Source organism: Lepidochelys kempii, chromosome 15, assembly GCF_965140285.1.
Source record: "Lepidochelys kempii isolate rLepKem1 chromosome 15, rLepKem1.hap1, whole genome shotgun sequence".
NCBI classification, from domain to species: domain Eukaryota; kingdom Metazoa; phylum Chordata; order Testudines; family Cheloniidae; genus Lepidochelys; species Lepidochelys kempii.
The window spans coordinates 23,584,243-23,605,121 of record NC_136394.1 but is presented as its reverse complement, the minus strand read 5'-3'; the positions used below and the strand labels follow the sequence as shown (position 1 = coordinate 23,605,121).

Sequence of the window (20,879 nt, the reverse complement as noted above, 5' to 3'; positions counted from 1 at the left end):
CTTCACAGATTGAAATCAGGCTGCTGGTTTGAAATGTTCTGCTGGTTTGGGTGTTGAATTTGCTGAAAAAAGATTTTTAGAAGCAATACAAAATCCTGAAGCCATGTACTTACCATTACTACCAGGTCTTTCTACATTTCCCCCTTTTCTTTTCACAGTAATAAAATAGGTAATGTAGTAGCTGGAGCATAAAGACTACACAGAAGATGAGGATATGGCTCCAGTACTTAGACTGTAAGCTGTTTTCTTAGATTGCAGCTCTTTGGGGGCAGAGACCCTCTTTTTCTTGTGTTTGTACAGCACCTAGCCCAGTGGGATCCTTGTTTGTGACTGAGGCTCCTAAGTGCTACCTCAATACAAATAATAAATGGTGATGATAATGGAAAGTAACCTAGACCCTGATTCTACAGGCCCTGTTCTGCCTCCATAGAACCCCTTTTATTTCAGGGGGGCTCCGTGTAGGTACAAGGATCTGCCCTGTGGGGTAGCTTGTAGGAGCAGGGCTTTAGAGACAGAAACTATGAATGCTAAGGGATACTGGAAATCTGCAGGAAATTTTGTTAAATCCTATGAATATTTTTCTCTCTGATTCTTCAGAAAGTGTTGGAGAATCTGCAGAATTTATTCTAAAGCCACTTCACTAAAAACACACATGGAAGCACTAATACGTTATCTAGTAAATTATTTCTGTTTTTACTGAATATCATTAAACAAAGTGAGACACTTTGCACCCAACTTTGTCTTTTAAAAATAAAATCTCCCCACACTTTTCTGAGATCTTCCTCATTCCTTTTTGAGATCCTTCCCCATGTGATCTTCCATACCACCCAAAGCGTTGCCAGTTACCCTAGATCTTCTCTTTCCTTCTCTCCCGCAGCCCTATGCTGAAGACTTCATTGTTTCTCCCTAATATAAATATTTGGTATAACTTTAAATTACACTCCTCTTTAAAACATGCAGATTTATATCCATTGAACATCTTTTCATAAAGGACATTAGCTTGATGTTTTTCACAAAAAGGATCAGCAGTGTAAGAGCGAAAACATGTTCAATGTTATCATTAGGTTTCAGAGTCAATGTCACAATCGGATGTATGGTGGAATTCTCCTTTGTCTTGGAGCTACTGTTTCAATGTTCTGTTTACAAACCAAGGAAAAAATCTGGAAAGTTTTCTTCACATTCAGAAGTCAATTAAAAATAACGACTATTTTTTTTCAAAAACCACAATTAATACCAAATCCACGGACAGATGCTAAAACTGCTTCATGCTGTAGGATTTCTGTGCCATGAATTTCCTGAGAAAACAGGAGAGCACTTTGAATTCTGAATTGTTTTAGCACTGATATTAATTACAGCATTGCTAATAATAATTAATTATGTATTCATGGTCATATCCTGCTGGCACATGCAGTTTTTGTGAGTGCTGCTGCCTTGGAAATTTTCCTCAACAAATGAACCCGTAAATGTTACCCTAAATTCTAAAATAATATTAGGATTACGATTAGCTCCTTAATCATGTGTAGATTATGTGGTTGTTTGTGTGGCAGTTTACACTTCTTTGTGTAATTTTCCTCAACAATTAGGATTCTCCAAACCCTGAAAGGACAGGATCTCATTTGGTGGCAGTCAACCCATACATTTTCTGTATCAGAAAACTTCAAGAGCTCTGTGCATTTGGGTTTGAGTTGAATTAAGACCAATTTGAAAGTGGTTATGAGAAAGCAAAAAGGGTACACAAAAATAATTATTATTTTATTTGTATTACCGTAGCACTTAGGAGCTCCAGTCGTGGATCAGGATCCCATTTTGCTAGGCGCTGTATAGAAACAGAACAAAAACATGGTCCTTGCCCCAATCTAAGTATAAGGCAAGAGACAACAGATAGAGGAGTACAAGGAAACAATAAGACAATATTGGTTAGCCTGATAGGCCATGGTCTGTGCACAGTGTTGTCATGAAAAAGGAGAGTGTGAAGGAAGAACCTCAGAGTTATGAACACCAGAGCTGTGAACTGACCAGTCAACCACACACCTCATTTGGAACTGGAAGTACACAATCAGGCAGTAGCAGAGACCCCACACTCCCGCAAAAAAAAGGGAAAAAAGGCAAATACAGTACAGTACTGTTAAAAGTAATCTACTAAAAAATAAAGGGAAAGTTTAAAAAAAAGATTTGACAAGGTAAGGAAACGGTTTCTGTGCTTGTTTCATTTAAATTAAGATGGTTAAAAGCGGCATTTTTCTTCTGCATAGTAAAGATTCAAAGCTGTATTAAGTCAATGTTCAGCTGTAAACTTTTGAAAGAACAACCATAATGTTACAAACATTTCAGAGTTACGGACAACCTCCATTCCCGAGGTGTTCGTAACTGTGAGGTTCTACTGCTATGCGTTGGTTTTGCGGATGTTGGTGGGAAGCGCTTCCCAAGCATTGGAGACAGCATGTGAGAAAGCATCTCCATCCTTACAGGTTTTTAAGGCCCGGCTTGACAAAGCCCTGGCTGGGATAATTTAGTTGATGTTGATCCTGCTTTGAGCAGGGGGTTGGACTAGATGACCTCCTGAGGCCTCTTCCAATCCTAATCTTCTGTGATTTTATGAAAGCATGAAGCTTGTTTGAAAACGTAACACGTGGCCGATGGAAGCTGGCATCATGGGTAGATTGGAGGCAGCAGCTGGCCTTTCCGTACTGAATGAGAGACAATAGGGAGAGTGGCAGTAGACTGTGAAGGGCCTTGAAAGTGAAGGCAAGTCGTTTGTTTGATTTGAGAGAGAAGGGAGAGCCAGTGAAGAGATGCAAAGAGGTGGCTGACGATGTCAAAGCGACTGGCTAGGGAATAGTCTTTGCAGTAGCATTCAGAATGGGGCATGATGGCATTTGTCAAGAGCAGAGAACAGGATGTTGTGGTAGTGAGACACGAGGTGATGAGAGGCTAAAGGAGAGGTTTAGCTGTGTGGAATGATAGGAGAAGCCACCGTGTCCTACAGATGTTATGAAGAAAGAATCTGCAACGTTTGACATAGCCTGGATGTGAGGACATAGCAGAAGGTCTGAGTTGAAGGTGCTACACAGGTCATGGACCTGAGGGTACATCTACATTGCAGCATGCTTCCCAGTCCAGGTAGACACTAAAAATAGCAGGATAGTTGGGGATAGCACAGGTGGGGACTCAGGCCAGGTGCCTTAGTATGTACCCAAGAGGTCCCGGTAGGTGTGTACTTAAATGGCTAGCCTGAGCTGCCACCCATGCTTCTCTGGCTACACTGCTACTTTGAGTGAGCTAGCACATGTCTATACCCATGCTGGGAAGCATGCTTCTAGCTGCAGTGTAGACGTAGCTGGAGTGACAGGCAGCAATATGCTGTTGAAAGGAGGTTGCGGGCAGGACTTGGGGGGAAGATTAAGAGGGCTATTTTAGCTCTGTTGAGCTTGAGCTGACAGCTAGACATCCACGAGGAGATGTCAGAGAGAGGCCAGATTTTAGCTCACTGCTTATCAAAAATATATCTAATGAAATCGTACAGTATTCTATAGGGCCTTTTTGAATGTAGCTTGTAATAGAAAAAGTGGAACTTGGATTTGCCAAGTCAGAGCTCGCTGTTTATTGCTATTTCTTTTTTATGGCCCTCACACAGGTTAGATTTATTTTCAGCAAATAGGGCTTGATCCTGTACCCACTGAAGTCAATTGTAAAGCTCCCACTAACTTAATTGGGACAGGATCAGGCATATATCCATTAACTCAACTTCTCGTATGGTCAGTGCAGTAAAATAAAATAGAACAGGCTCTGGGACCCTGGAGCACTCAACAGAACAATGTGCTAGTTATCAGTGACTGTGTAGGCCAATGCATCTGATGGATGCACTCAACAATAGTTTACACAAAGTCTTGGATATCATAATTGGAGTAAGGTAGTTGCTATTCCACAGATATGGCTCCGGCTTGAGAACCAGGATTCATGGGTTCTCTTCCCAGCTCTGTGGCTGACTTGCTTTCTGATCTTGGACAAATCACTTAATAGCTTTGTGCCTCAGTTTGCCCATCTGTGGAAATGGGATGCTGCTGCTTACCCAACTTTGTGGAATGCTTTGAGATCTAGGGATAATAAGTGTCCAGGATCAATTACTCTTTATATTTTTTTTGCTGGTAGAAGGAAAATTGGCCACAGTGCACCAGTTTTCCTTCCCAGTTTTCAAAGAGTGACATGACGGCTGTGGCTTCCTGCCAAGACATCAGAAGTTCCTTCTCTCCATTGGGTGTATGCTTTGAGCCATTTGGATTTCCCCATTCGTGTTTGTTTTATATCCCTTTTCTTCAAAGGCTTCTTGCCATTATGATTTTCCTTGCTGTATTTGGGTCGGGAAGGAATTTTCCTCCAGGGCAGATTGGAAGAGGCCCTGGAGCTTTTTCGCCTTCCTCTGTAGCATGGGCCACGGGTCACTTGCTGGAGGATTCTCTGCTCCTTGAAGTCTTTAAACCACGATTTGAGGACTTCAATAGCTCAGACATAGGTGAGAGGTTTTTCGCAGGAGTGGGTGGGTGAAATTCTGTGGCCTGCGTTGTGCAGGAGGTCAGACTAGATGATCATAATGGTACCTTCTGACCTTAGTATCTATGAATCTATGAATCTAAGAGACCTGGATGGGGCTCCTTCAAGAGCCCCTCAATATCCCCTAGGTAAGGGGTCTCTAGCAAAAAGCAATTCCTAATTCTCTCTCTGCAGGTACTCAGGAAAGACAAGGAGAGCAGAAGGCTCAGAGACAGATAAATTTCATCTGTCAAGTATCAAACACAATATAATCTTTGCAGGATCATCTTTCGCATTATATCCCGCCAATCTCATCTGGATTAGCAGGGGTTGAGTCACCTACCATCCTGAGAATGTTCAGTGGCAAGGATTCATCTCTGGAACATCCTCACTGGGGGGAAAGTCTGTACAAACACAGTTTGTACAGAACCTAACACAGTGGGGTGCAGGTCCATGGTGGGGTTTCAAGGTGCCGTACAATACAACATCATAATTAATAATACATCTCTATGTAACAGACATTCAGTGAAAACATGTAGAAGGAGTTTTGGGTGGGATTTTCAGGAGAGCCTAAGGGAGTTAGACACCCAAATCCCAGCCTTTATTATAAAGCACAGAGGGTTAAGTGAAAGCTCTTTACAGTGGAGGAATAAATGGCCTTTGTTATAGCGGGCACAGAGCTTTCAAGTTGGAATGCCTGAAGTGAGTTCAGGCAAAGACCCGCTTTCGCTTCCGTTCAGAGGTGAAAGTCCAGTGCTCCATCCCACTTTCTCACCACTCTGAGGATTAATGTAGGTGCTGTGAAACAGCACAGGGTAGAAACGCATAATGGTGCGGAGAGGGATTTACAGTCAGATGCTGGGAAGAATACAGTAAATCCTTTCTTAATTGGCCACTCAAAGGACCAAAAAAAATTGGTTGCTTAATAGAGGTAGGCCCTCTAATAAAGGTGGATTAGAATTATACTCTGGGATCCTTTTTGGGAGTCACATAAAACAGAAGGTTGCTGAACAACAGGGGTGTATGGTACAGATTCCACTGTAATTAAAAGGAAAACGTGAAACACTTCAATTGAGATTAGAATATTAAACGTTGAAAGCTCGGTATTCCTCTGTTACTGATCATCAGTTAAGAATTGCATATGTGGAACAAACCATTGCATTTTAAAAATGGAACAATAAAAAGCTGCTGTAATTTAAAAGCAGCCAATTTACTAGGAGTACAGTTTGCAGCTCAGTCACTTGCTAATCAGTCTGTTAAACATAATAGCCATTCTTGTCTTGAGGCAGTTAATCATGTTGTGAATGCACTTATCAGCACATATTAGAAATACAATACAAGACTTTCTGACAGAGGAATGGATGCAATTACTGCAATCAGTATACATTTAGCTACTGTCTTATCATGCTGTGCTTTTTTTTTTTTTTTTTTTTTAACTATCCCAGCAGAGATGGAATTTTCTTAGTAAATACAAGTGATGTACTTGAGGGTACTGGTAATAATACCATGCTGCTACAAATGAGGTCAGCTGAGGTGTTTGAGATAACCCTCTTGGTATAAATCAGAAAGGGCTGCTGGCAGTGTATTCTTTGTCAGTCCCCACGCTTTGAAATCTGATGACCTTCAGGATTTGTTGCAGTGCTCATATTTCTCCAAACCCCTCTCACCCCCAGCCATTTGACCATTTCAATATCAGAGATGGTGAATTGTTTGAGTAAGAGATGGATTAGTTGTTGGTGGGAATCTTAAATTGCCGCATTTAATAGGCCGAAGATGGTTAGAGTGTGTGGATGGGCGCTCTCTTTTTTAGCGCTTCAGTAAAACTTACCAAACAAATAAGTTAGAAACAAGAGATTTCAAATTCCCTGAAAGAGGATATTCAAAAATCACGGAGGCAAATTGCTTCCAGCATAACCATCCACCGTGATAGGTGTAAGTATAACTCTCCTGAAAGAAAAACTGGGACAACAAAATACAAAACTTTCAGCTAATCTGTTTTCCAGAGCTGAGCAATTTGTTTATGGGGGGAAAAATAGATAAAAGACAATATTCTGAAAAGAGATGCATGTAAAGAGGATGATTTTGTGACAGCTGACAGCATTTTTCATAAAGCCTGCTCAATGCTTACCCTAAATGTTAGGACTCTTGATATTTTACATAATTCTTCTGGGCAAAGATGAATTTACTGCCAGTGTTTCGAAGAACCTGCCGTTACACTTCACACTGCTTTCACATGACTTGCTCCATTTTTCTTGGCAGCTGGAAATGTATTTTTTTCGGCAATATAATGATTTTTTAATTGTGTCAAAGGAAAACAAAAAACAGGAACAATTGCAGTGGAATAATTGTAAAGGTAAGTTCTGTATGTCCTATCCATCTTTACATTAATTAATATTTGTTATTAGCTCTGTGCTTTTATATTATAATAAGGTTGCAAGGGGAAAAAGCAGAGAAAAAAGAAACAAGCCAGAGAAAAAAAAGGGAGAGACGATCCTGTGATTTAGGCTTGGATTCAGGAAGCCTAAATTAGTGCTTTATTGTACTGGGGCCAGAGCCAATAAATTATCACATAGCGTAGAGATCAGTCTATAATTATCTTCAGCACTATTTCACCAGGTCCATCACTAGTGCTCTTCCACACAGAGCCATTCTATAGTCACCTGTCAATCAAATAACTAAAAGTAAAGACCAAACATTACCAAATGTGTGGAATTCTTCCTCTCCTTTCTGTGCTCCTCATTGACATGATCCATTGCATCAGTGTTCTGTCCTGGGGGACGTTGCTCTTGGATTGGTATTGTAATGTCAGGTGCTTTGCTGTAAATTAGCTCCAGTATAAACAACTCTGGCTGCACTGAAGGAAGTCCCTGGTATTTAACTGTGCCTCTTCCTAAGCGCTCTGAGGTCTGGTCCTCCTTATGCAGGTGAGTAACTTAACTCACACGAGTAATCCCAATGAATCCAGCAAAGTGTCGAGCATCCTCAATGCCTGTTAACTTCACTGAGAGTTAAAGGTGCCCAACTTCTCGACGGGAGGGGGACATTTGATCACCTCAAAGGATAAAGCCCCAAAGAGACATTATACATAGAAATGTGGGGTTGGAATAAGGACCTCTAGGGGTCATCTCGCGCAGCCCTTGTGTTGAGGTAGGACCAAGTATTCTATCATATGGATGAAGGAATGAGAGGGAAGATGGAACATCACTTCCCCCCTTTCCGTTTCTAATTATACCTTCTCAGTTCCCAATGTAATTACTTACTTATTACTCCTTTATGACAATGCCCATTTATTCACAGTTGTGACCCGGTCTCCCAGCAATGCCCCACTGCATCCCAGCAACAGCCAGGGCATTGGAATTCATGTCACATGTTGGGGATGTTATTGTATTGTGAGTGTGACTTATCCTCTGAGAAGGTGACCTAGAGACAATGTTGCATGGGTGACCATTCTCTTGACCTCATTTTCATGCCATTATGAAATAATGGTGGAATAATTTTTGAGAGGGGAAATATTAAATTCCCTCCCTGCTGCTAAGTAGATCAGATGCAATATTTATCTTTACAGGTCTAGCAGAGTTCAGATTCATTATTTTGTCAAAAATCCAGAGACACTTTTCATAGAGTAATTTACATTACAAATCTTGGTTATTCTGATACTTTTGGTTTTGCAGTGAGCAATCAGGAACATAAACTGGTATCAAATAACAAAGAAAGCATGTGAAACTATAGTAAGTAGCTTTATTCTGTCAATATATTGAATGTGGACCCTAATCCACTCCCCTATTTGCTCATCTGGGTTGAATTAATCTCCTTTATTAGTTAATATGTAGTAATGCTCAGACACACATATAGTGTCATTTTCAGGGTTTATTAAGTATTTTGAAATCACTAGTGGTGAAAAAAATCAGAACTAAAATTGGTTCATCATAATTGGCCTATAAAGCCAATTTTGTTCATGCCCTACTTAAACCAGGAGATTTGGGGGGCGGTGATGGGGGGAGGTAAACTCATTTGTGGTGAAGTTAATGGGTTAAACTCATCCCTGGTGTAACTCCATTGGCTATGTTGTTATCTTTACCACTTATTTTGTTAGCAGATGTGAACTATCCCTAAGACACACATTAAGTATATGTCTACGCTGGCAAGTTTCTGTGTAACAAATTATACCACTTTTATTAAAGTGCTGGAATACAGCTGCTGTTGCGTGTTCACACTGTGCGCTGGAGCGCATCCACATTAGCAACTCTTGCAATGGGAAAGAGAGCAGTGCATTGTGGTCACTATCCCACCATGCAACTGGCTGCAGGGTGCTTAGGGAAGGGTTTGCAATGCCTCATGGGACAGGCACAGTGTCGTATGATGCAGATTTCCCAATCCCATTGTTCCATGGGCATCCTACTACATTGCCAGCTGCTTTTCAACTGAAGGAGGGGTGTTTGACAGGGAGGTTGTGCGTGTGCGTGTGTGTGGAGCGGGGGAGAGAGACAGTGTGTTTTGGGGGACAGAGCGTGTATCAGCATGCTGTTCTGTACGTTCAGACAGTCCACATTAATGGTTTGCTTTGTGTCCCGGAGCAGATCAGCCCAACACACAAGGGCAGCCGAGTTCAAAACAATGAGCAGAGCAGCCATTTGAGGGATTATGGGACACCTCCGGAGGCCAGTTGATTGCTTCCTGCGCTGTAATATGTTTACACTGCCAATACAGCACTGGAGCCTCTGTGCTGTAAGGCTTACGACTCTCATCGAGGTGTTCTTTTTGCAACCCTGCCACTGAGGAGTTTCTGCGCACTGAGTGGCTTGGCAGTGTGTACACCTCTGGAGTTACACCGCAGAAAGCTGCTTTCCTGCGCAGTAACTTGCCGGTGTAGATAAGGCCCATCTCCTGCTTTGAGCTGTAACAGTAGGTGCAATAGGTTCAAAAGAAGGGATTTTTTAAATGTTCAAAACTTGTAGAAATCTGAACAGAATGTAGGAGGACAAAAATAATTCTTGGCCACATTTTTATTTTTATTTGTTCTTTGATTATTTCATCTATGGACTATTGCAGTAGTTTTCACATTGGGCTCCTGGTGATTTCTATCCACCCTCAGCAAGCAGTTGCAAATGAGGTTGCTTGCTTAATTTTCCAATGTCCTTGCTCTCCGTTATTTCTTTGTTTACACTGGCTGCCCATTAAATTGAGGATTAAGTTCAAGGTGTGGCGAGAGGCTTTTAAAGTCCTCCAGCCCCTAGCACTCTTCTCCCTTTGTTCTTGTGTATCTGCTCCAACCCATTGGGTCCATTAGTGTCACCATCTGCAGCTCGTCACCACATCCTTTTCATTCACAAATTCAACTCGCATAGAGCTTGCATCTTTAGATTCCCTCTGGTTGAATTGTCTCCCCAAGGAGATCCAGCTGTCAGACTAGATTGTCTCTCTAAAATATAAATGGCAACCTGCTTGTGAGTAACTTTTTGCTGTGTCTGAGAGTGGTGGTTTTATTAAAAAAAAAAAATGTTTGAAATACTTCCATGTTTCTGAATGACTCTAATACTTAGTATTGCCAACTCCAAGCAGTCAGAAATCATGAGTCAGTCTCTCAAAAATTATGAGATTAGGTTAAAAATCGCAAGACGTTAAAGAAATAATAAATGGAGGGTTCTTTTTATTTGCCTTCTGAATTTTGAATCTTTAGGGCACTTCCAGGTCTCATTTTCAAGCTTCTTTCTGTAACCAAGAGGGCTAGAAACTTGTTTAAAAACAATCAAAGCCAAGATTCTTATGTAATCCCATGAGTCCTGGAGCTGGGGCTTAAAAAATGCCAAATATTGCAAGACCCTGCAACAGTGTATCCTGGAAACGAGGCTATTGTGACTTAGCTCAGTTTTATGTTATATATATAGCTGAGCTACTACCCGACACTACACAACCATACAATTGTAAATAGTCTGATGAGTCATGTGCTTTAGCTTTCTTTTTTCAGTCTCAGGCCTGTAGATTGTAATAGGAGGAGTGGGGAGTGTATGTGTTCCTCCGTGCACACCTAGTGGCCGCTAACTCCTGCACATGGATTCATGGAGGAGCTATTAACAGGTTGGGGATGGATTCCGTTCTCGCCAATCCCTGCATAGATTCTTCACAACAAAGCTCATTTCCTTGGACAGGTTGTGTGGGTAGGTGAATCACCCTCAGTGGGATTCCTCCATATTTCAATATATAGAGCAAATTGTGCTTACAGTGTCGTATCGTAGACAGACCTAGAAGCTGTCCCCTGGCTTTGCAGTGTGTCTCTAGAGACTGGAATTGTGACGGTTGGCTTCTGTTTCATGGATCTGGCATTGATTTGCTATTTGACTATAAAGTCACTTCGGGCCTGCTCTTATTCTCTTTGAAGGCAGTTGGAATGTTTGCTATAAACTTCATTGGCAGAATGGCTGGGTCATTAAATCGCCCGGTGCCTCAGTTTACCCATCTGCAACATTGGTGGGGCAATATGGGGGCATGGGGAAATGTTTATTATTTATTTATTTATTTATGGTTTATAAAGTGCTTTAAGATCCTTTGAGGAGAAATGCTGTTATATCATCTAATACATCGGAAATATTTTTGAACTCTAAATCATCTGTAGATTAAAACTCAGCCACTGCAGATATGCATGCAGTAAATGTTTTATGGCATATTTTACAGGCTCTGCACAACAATTTGAAAATATACAATGTTATGATGATCTCAAAATGTTTAAGGATTTCTGAACAGGTAAAGGAAAATTATAAATAAGCTGATAAATCAGGAGCTGTTTTGGCTCCAGTGTTTATTAACCATTTTAAGTTCGGCAACATTTCTCCTTATAAATACTTTTTTTCCCCCCTTTTAAACAAAAATAGTTGGTTTTATTCGTATCCAGCATCCGCTAACCCTGACTTCTGCTTCTGTCTAATTGAATGTGTTTGTTAAAATCCCCAGTATGGAGCTTTCTCATGGTGATAAGAGTTCTATTTTAAGAACTATGCAGTACAACAATGAAGAGCTTCTAAGTGGTAGTCAGAAAAATATTCTGGTTTAATTGAAATGTTCTCTGAAACCTAAAGAGCCTCCATAAAGCTTGAGCCGGGGAAAATTGAAACCAAGGACTGAATGGAGCTGCAGTGCAAATGGGTGCATTGCTCTCAATGAAGCTCCACCCAATCACAACAGAACTGACTTTGATCTGGTAAGTCCTATTTAGTAAAGGCTTGCTAAAATAGTGTCCACAGCCTCTTTTCCTAGCAGGGTTTCCTGCATGCTGTCACAAAGATAGAGGCAAATAAAAACGATTGTCTCAGTTATCTCTGGAGTTGTCATGATGATGTGGATAAAATCAAATAAATGGGATGTCATTGCAAGAGTTAGTGTGAGGGACAGTTGTGAATTGGCAGTGAAGAAAGCTGAGGAGCTTAAAATGTTTGCTCATTATCTAGATTTATTGTTTTTCGTAGGGAAATGTTGGCTAAGCAAAAATATGGGTAATGTCTGGTCTTGATGGTGTGCTTTGAACAGAAACAGCTGTTTTGTTATTGGGCTATAAGAAATTGCTGTGTCAATCCATACATGATCACCAGATCATGCTGCTTGGCTTCATCCTGCATTCTTTGCACTCTCACAGCAGCGATGGAAGTCCTGAGGTTTAGAGTGTAAAAAAGAACCTGGATCAGGCACCATGAGAGCATCTTCGGACCAGTGGTGGATTGCAAAGTAAACTTGAAAACTGAAGTATGGTACCTGCCCTGTCACTGCTAGGTAACAGGGCACAAGACACAGTGAGTGTAAATTGGAGTTTTAAAACTCCATCATGGGGGAATCAGTTTCCAACCACAAAGAGCAAAGTTCCTTCCCTCTCCTCCGCCTTCCCCCTGAAGCTTGCTGAGAACGTGACAATTCTGCCATCAGCCTTTTGGTCCTTCATGTTAAAGACATCTGCCCTTGGTTTTTGCACAGGCCCTGTCAGATCTGGAGTGGCGGCGATGGAGATGAGGGAGAGTATACCGTCTCTACTTCCTTCCCCCTACTGGCAGTAGGAGTGAGTTGGGCGGGTGGCTTCTTTTCAGGGCATTGTACCTGTCTCCAGTCCTCAAAAGAATCATGTGATTCCCCAGGATGTGCTTATTTTGATAACTAAGCCCTAAAAGTCTGGGTTAATCGGAAAGACAATTAAACAATCACTTCAGTCACTAACCCCATCTTTTGAAAGTTATGCAACATATTTTTGTTAAACACACCCAGTGTTCACATTTCAGAAAGTGGCACTTTACGAAGCTTAACCTGCAGGATAGTATGGAAATCCTCCTCTCGGCTCAAAAATGAGGAGATTTTTGTTTGAAATTTCCATATATGCACTGAAGAGAGAGGGAATATGCTGAGGGCCCGATTTTCCTCCATTAGAAACTATTGGAATCTGAGTGTCTTCAATGGGAGAAGGATTTTTTACAGAGGTGCTATTGCCCAACTGCAGCTGTGATTGACTTTAGCTGGAGTTTTGGGTGCTCAGCGTTTCCAAACAGCTGTTGAAATATGGGGCCTGATCCTGTAGCTCTTTGCTCTTGATCAACAAATATATATACAAGAAGTCCCACGGAGATCAAAGGAGTAAGGCTTGGACTACTGACATGTTCTGAACCTTACCTGTCTCAGGTCCTATTCCTGTTCACATTGAATTCAATGGGAATTTGACATTAACTTCAGGGGGAGCAGGAGTAGGTCTTTATTAACTTTAAAATGATCCAAAATATTCTCAAATGACATGACATCAAAGACATTTATTATTATTAACTAGTTCACACTCATTTTTTTTCACAATTTCCCACTGCTGTGTGTGTCTCATAAACAGACTGTCATTTACTGAAAACATTGTGTCATGAATTAATGAAAAATCATGATTTGTTCTTAAAAGCCAACACCACTAACATAACTTTCTGGTTTTTATGAAAACTGAATTGTTGACGGAATTTGACAACAAACTCTCAATAATCCAGCGATGCACCTAACCTAGCCGCATTTCAGAACTTGCTTTGCTCTCATCTTCCACTGCGACATTGTGAATATTTCATTCTTTACAAAAAGCAGACACCAGCCTCTTCAGGTACATTCGCAATCCAGATCTTTGTTAAAAGAATCTGATTCTGATAGCTCTGCCTTCTTTTGTTTATAAAAGGTAACTACTAACTAGTCAGATTTCAACTATCATTATGACATAAATCATAGTATGATATTGATCCAGTATTTAGATTGCTAATGCTATAATTCCTGTGTTCCACCTAAAGAAATATGTTAAATATAAAGTGAATCCAGTCATATTTCAATAACAATAATTGATTTTCTAGTGCTTATTAATGCCTTTGCATTAGAGTTGTAGTACATTTTCAAAGTAACCTATAAGTTTGCTAAATGAGCCCATGCAATTCACATATTAATAATATTGATCTAATATTGTAGTGAATATACAGAGCCATCGGTTTTTAAGATAGAGATTTTAAAAGGTATCCTTTACTGCCACTTGCAACGTTAAGGTAAAAGAAAAGTGTGTGTGTGTTTGAAAAAAAAAGTACCATGACAGTTCATTGTTTTTTGGTAATGAAGGTCAATAGAGGTAACAATTAGTCTAAATATCAGGCTTGATTTCAAAAACACCTAAGTGACTTAATAGCACAAATACTATGGATTTTTAGTGGAACTCATGCTCTTAAGGCACTTGGGTGGGATTTTCAATAGCACCAATAGTCTCTATCTGGAGTCGTAGTCCAGGATTTGTCCCACTGGAAGACCATTCTTGATTGGAGACATCCATTGTCTCAAGGTGGGCAAATGCTCTTTACTGCGTTAATAGAACTCAGTTTTAGAACTGAGTTTTAGAAGGAAATATTTAAAGCTTCAGCCCTGCAAGTGATATCACATATGAAGATGGCTGCCTCTCCATTGCTGTATCTTCATGGAGGTCCATGCAAGTCAGCAGGGCTCTGCTTGGGTACGTTGACCTGCCTGTGCAATGTGAGGTGCAGGATTGGGGCCCAAAACGTTATTCTGGAATTTAACCAGATTGTGTTGTCCAAATTAATTGCCATTAAATATATTTCTGGAGCTTATGAAAATTGCATTTGGAATGTATTTGGCATGGGTTTCTAAATCATATCCCAGAAACCATATGTTCCAGGACAGGAACACAGAGTTACACAAACCTCCCAATGATTTTGTAGTGCATGGAGCAATGACAAGTCTGAAAATGGCCCACGGCCACTTTCTGTTGGAGACCTGGCAGAATCCATTAAATACGTTTGAGGTGAGACATTTTGGGAAGCTGAGTAAAATCATCAAAATCTTGAGGGGTTCTTCATCTGCCCTGGGAAAGAGATATTGCGACAGAGCAATTACAGTAGAATGTAGGATTATAAATAAGACGGTGTTTTGATGAACAAGGCCTCCTTACTTCAGGCTGTGAGAAGAAATAAAACTGAGCCATGCTTCCTTTTTCTCCTCTCCAGAAAGAAAAATGTCTCATGAATGTCTCATGTCTGAAACACTGGGTGGGATTCATCAAAGGGAGTTAGTAATTACCAAATTGAGAGAATCATGAAGCGCTTTTCTAAATTTGAAAGGCTCATCAAGAATAGATCAGGAGCAGGCAAAATTAATAGTTATGAACTCATTTCCATAGAAATGGACTTATTAGCAAGCATGCCAGCTGCCTAAAATTATAAGGTCTTTTCCTCCTGCTTGCAGGAAATAATCTTACTTTTATTTAAAAAGAAAAGTTAGACTTTATTTTTTATTGCTCTTCTAAACTGGGTTTGGCAAAGTTCTTGCAAGATAGCAGACGCTTTGACTAGACAGTAAAAATGGAGGAGAAGGAAGATGAAGGAAGGGAGAGAAGAAAAGAAACTTACAACCCTCGGATTCCATGAGCACTTCTCTGCTGCAAACTTGTTTAGACAAAGATGGAATGGGCTGCAAGAAAGAGTTGCCAGGTTTTAGGACAGAGTTTGGTTTAATAGGATTTAATGGCTGATAATAGTATGAGTTACACTCTTCTCCTTTGCTGGTAGAATTTCCACTTCCATGGCATTTTATCTTTGCTGGACACTTAAAGAACATCAGTGACCCAGAGGATGTGAGAGCCAACTTCTCAATATTGGTCACAAAGTACAGAGTAGGCCAAGGAGAAATCGAAGATTTGCCATGACAGGACAGAGCTTCTTTAAAAAGAAAAGATGGAACAGAAAGGCATGTAGATAATCCCCACTACTGAAGGTGGGAACTTTAAGACACAGTATCATGGTTGGTAAATAGAGGTTGATGAAGTCTGAAGAAAGTAAATACTAAATTCTCAGGGATTGATTCTGATTTATTTGAGATTTTACTCCAGCCTACCTCCAGTTGCTTCAGTGGAGTTTACTTCTGATTTGCCCCACTGTAAAGGAGAGATGCTCCAGGTCTTTAGTGCCCTGGATTTAAAAATTTCAGAGTTCCTGAATTAACTACTGAGAGGCCGGCTGACAACACACTATTATTGAAAACAGTTAATACATTGCTTTATGTATCAATATTCATTAAGTGTCAGTCTTCCTGCTATTGGAAACACAAGAATCTATAGATGAGGGATAGAACAAGGACTGTAGGGACAGAAGGGAGGCCATGAACTGAGGAAGAAAGAAATTGACTTTTAAAGCTTTATCATTTGTTCGCAATAGCTGTAACCTGGGAAGAGATCTGGAGCAAAGTCTGTGGACTGATCGTACGCCTCTCCGTGGGGGACTCCGTGTCCCAGATACTATAGCACATGGCATTGCTCTGAGGGCTAGATCTTTGTTTTGAAGAGTGAAAAAGAGAGACCACAGTTTTGGAGACAATTCGCTGACCTGCTGTCAAGAAAGTAATTTGTAGCACTGCCGATGAATAAAGTAGTGCAGGGGCTTGAATGCCATTTTGTGAAAGCTGTGTACTTGGTGGAGGAACTCTCTAAATGAAACCTAATTAGAGCACAGTGAATCTGGCACATCAGTACAGCTCTTTTAGCAGTCTTCCAAAAAAAAAAAAAGAAAAAAGCTGGTGCCCTGTTTTGAAATGTTGACATCTTTCGGTACATTTAAATTGTTTCAGAAACAAAGCAGGAAGCATTTGACTAGCAATATTTTTTTCATGTAAGTAATGGCAGAGAATTTTCCTGGCAAACTGGATTCCGCCAGCACCCTTTTTTCCTGTTTTGTAGTTTCCGATTGTTCATTTCAAGTCAGGGACTGTGTGTGTGTGTGTGTTTGTGTTAACTGATCAGGAATTTTTTGACACTAGATTTCTTCACAGAAAATGTCAAGCTGTTGAAACTTTTCATGGAAATTGTATCTGTTTTGATGAAGGTTTCATTGGGAAAGTTGCACAGTTTGAGAATAGGATTTCTGGTTAAAATCAGAGAGTGAGACCTCAGAATAGCCAATGGTCTGTTGGTTAGGGTGCAGGAGACTCGGGTTCAAGTCTTTTCTCTAAATTAGGTAGAGTAGAGATTGGAACCTGCTTCTCCCCTGTCCCACACGAATGCGCTGACCGCTGAGATAGTGGCTATCCTGGGGTCAGGGCCCCCACTGAAATTTTTCATGAAATGGAATTCTTGATTTCCTGCCAATCCTAGTGAGTGTATCTGATGTTCTCCTTTTATATTCTATGTCGGAATTTAAATCTGATTTCAAGCAATTGGAGTATACAGAGGTATCTATCTTTAAATGAAAGTTAGAACTTCGCCTGTTTACAGAGGCAGTGGCCATTTTCCTCCCTGACAGTCTCTGCAGTCTGTTATATATAGGCTCAGATTAGATTTTTATTGGTAAATGTTGGTAAACATTGATTTCACAGTTCACACACAAGCCGACGAAAAAAATGTTTCCACTGATGGTGATTGAAAACTACAGATAGGCAAAATAAGAAAAGTGCTGCTTGAGAACTTATGGGAGTTTGATTTAAGAATATTTATATATCTGTATATTTCAATTTGAGGTTTGTAATTTCTTTTAACAGTTATAAAGCTTTAACTTTCTGAATGTCAGTGTCTCCTGTTATTAAATGATTTCCTGTCAATGTGAAAATTTAAATTGATAAAAATAGAAAAAAATACTTAAAATAAACAAAGCTATCATCTGTCAAAATTACAAAAATATAAAAATGTAATTCTGCCAAGTCTAGCTGTATACAGAACACACACGCGCTGTTCTTGCCTAGAATCAGAGATACGTAGGACTGGAAGGGACCTCAAGAAGTCATCAAGTCCAGCCCCCGTGTGCTGAGGGAGGACCAGGTAAACCTTGATGACTATGGAGACTTCGTGCTGTTGTCTTTAACATAACATTGGCCATTTAGACTGTAAGTGTATAGTTTTTCTCTGGATACAGAAAAACAGAAGAGGATAACAGAGTCATGGGTTGAGCACAAAACAGCTGACAGCATGACATTGTTCGTTTAGCTCGGTTTTTGACAGAGCTTGTGGTGTACAAAATGCTAGTCTTACTAATTACTTTAGAGATGAATCCTAACCAGAACTGTAGGTCCAAAGAGTTTTTAAGAATTCTGAACCCAGTTCTGAATTTTTTTTTCAGTTAGTCCCTTTTGGGGTAATGGGTTGAACCGAAACTCCAGATCCAGACACACCCAGAGGGTTCAAAATTTGAATCTAGAATTTGTATCCAGGGCTGATCTCTAAATTTAATTTCTGACTTATGACTGTCTTCTGTCTGTGACTAAGTGAAACAAATAGTTAGAAGTAATGAGCAGGGTCCCGTACTATTGAATTCTGCATTATGCTGACAATATTTTTCTGCAGAAATTGAGACGTTTCTAATTATATCCCTGACTTTGTATAGCGTAATTTGTCTTTGGCATCTTGTTGGTAGTCTGGTTGGTCACCCAGGCGATGCATTAATAGCTTCTAGCCTTGCCTGAGGGTAGAGAAGATAAATGAACATTAAGGTCTCTGCACTGCACTTTCACTTCAGAGCAGCAGGATAAGAAAGTTAAAGCTATGCATGGATAGACTTTTCTGCAGTATTACTTTAGACTAGTTTAGTGGACTCGAGCATTTTGGGCAAAAATCATCTTAAAAAAGCAGTAGTGTTGTAGTTGTGGGAGTGAGAGCCAGGTGTTTGTAAGGGGGGTAGTGTTTCCCAGTAGGTAGATCATTCAACTTGGCTTTAGGAGACCTCGGTTCCATTCCTGTCTTTGTCACTGATCTGTTGTGTGGCTGTGGGCAAGTCCTTGTACCTAAGGCCTTGTCTACACTATGGGGGGGGGGAGGGAGATTGATCTATTCACGTAGCTGAAGTCGACATACTTAGATCTACTCACCGCGGGGGCCACGCTTTGCGATGTCAATGGGAGACACTCTCCCGTCGACTCCCCTTCCGCTTCTCGTTCAGGTGGAGTACAGGAGTTGATGGGAGAGCGATCTGCGGTTGATTTAGCGGGTCTTCACTAGACCCGCTAAATCGACCGTCAGTGCATCGATTGCAGTGTGTGGATCCCCTGGTAAGTGTGGACAAGCCCTCAGTGTCGTTCTTAATAAAAGAAACAGAAATAAGTCACAAACAGAGTTTGAATGCTTTGCATTTACATCCACTTTTAATCTTTTATTCCCAGATGACCAAAATAAAACGATCTTCATACAATTACAAGTGTGCATCAGCAACAAGCAATATATTCCCATGAACTGAAAATACGGATAATGTAACCGCACGTTTTTGTGATGTATAATTAGCACAAATCCATTTTTTGCATGGAGATAAAGGCCAGTTCATATTTGAATGAGGGGAAAAAAAAAAAAAGCTGAGAGCTCATTTCTGGTGCAACATGAGGAATGACCAAACATTCTACTGTTTCAGAATGTCAGTATTTGCAACAACCAAATGATAGTGGTACCTGAATAAACAATTTAGCAACATCTGTGCCGTGTGGTGTCTGGGGCTTATATTACAGGTTCATTGAGATTACTTAGAATTAAAGTCTGAGTTTAATGGGAAACATGCTTCCTTTCCAGAAAGCTAAAAGATAGATTGTCAGCTCATCTATAAAGTATAGCCATTGCCCACTGGATTGTTTGATTTAGTCTTTTATCAACTTCTATAGCCTATGGGTTAGCCTAGTGGTTCTCAAACTGTGGGTCAGGATCTCAAAGTGGGTTGTGACCCCTTTTTAATGGGGTCGCCAGGGCTGGCGTTAGATTTGCTGGGGCTCGGAGCTGAAGCCGAAGTCCGAGCCCCACTGCCCAGGACTGAAGCTCTCAACTTCAGCACCCCCCCAGGGCCTCAGGGCTTTGGCCCCCGTCCTGGGTCAGCAGGCTTGGGCTTCGGTCCCTGCTGCGATCATGTAGTAATTTTTGTTGTCAGAAGGAGGTCACGATGCAATGAAGTTTGAGAATCCCTGTATAAGCCTATAGGCTTAAAGTTAACTTTTAAGTATAAGGATACGATATAGGTATAAGACAACAATATAAGACTACAGGCCCAAACCCATAAGACATTAGCTTAAGTAATTAGCATAAGTTAGGCCTATTAAGCATTAGCATAAGCAAAATGATCAACAGTGACCCTAAATCCCAATATTGCATAAGAGATAATTTTGCTAGAAATTCTTATGAAATTCCGCAAAATGCTGATTGGTAACTGCAGAAAGTCAGATGATGCCAGTTTGGCTGTTTTGGGATAGGAACGTGAGTGAGGGTTTTCAACCCTCCAGGACTGTCGTGGAGTCTCCAAGAATTAAAGATTAATTTTTAATTAAAAATTATGTCATGTGGTGAAACCTCCGGGAATACATCCAACCAAAAATTGGCAACTCTAACATGAGCAGAAGCTTAACCTCAGTATTGCTATAGTAACTAATTGACATATATGCTAATATATCTGGAATAATTAATATTTGAACATACAGAATCAGGACACCCCAACATTATTAGAATGAGGAAGTGAGTTATGGGCAAAGGAGGCTGAACACTCTGATGAATATTCATAGCAGCCATTTATGGCTAACCATGGCCTAGAGTCTAGACAACTGAGACCTCAACCATTGGAATCACTTGACATGCAAGATATAGGATTGGACACTTGTGGACCACCACCTGTTTTTCTACTCTGGGTCTTCACAAGGATTGTGTGAGTGTGCATATGGCATGGTGCTGGATGTAAAATTAATATTGCATTACTGTTGCATTCTGGTTTGGGTCGGAACATTTGTGAGTTTACTAATTGTGTCAATACAACTATTAAAAGGTCAAAAGCTTTTTCCTCAGTGAGTGTTGCAACTGTGCACGTTGGGGTTTCCAATTAAACCGTAACCAACCGATTTCCAACTCTCTGGACTCTTGGAAC

At 40.5% G+C, this 20,879-nt stretch overlaps 1 protein-coding gene across 1 annotated transcript in view; it reads left to right on the top strand.

Moving 5' to 3' along the window:
- The window catches only part of LOC140898584 (transmembrane protein 132B), a 361,301-nt gene that overhangs the window by 230,900 nt on the left and 109,522 nt on the right, over window positions 1–20,879 (top strand). The window lies entirely within an intron of this gene.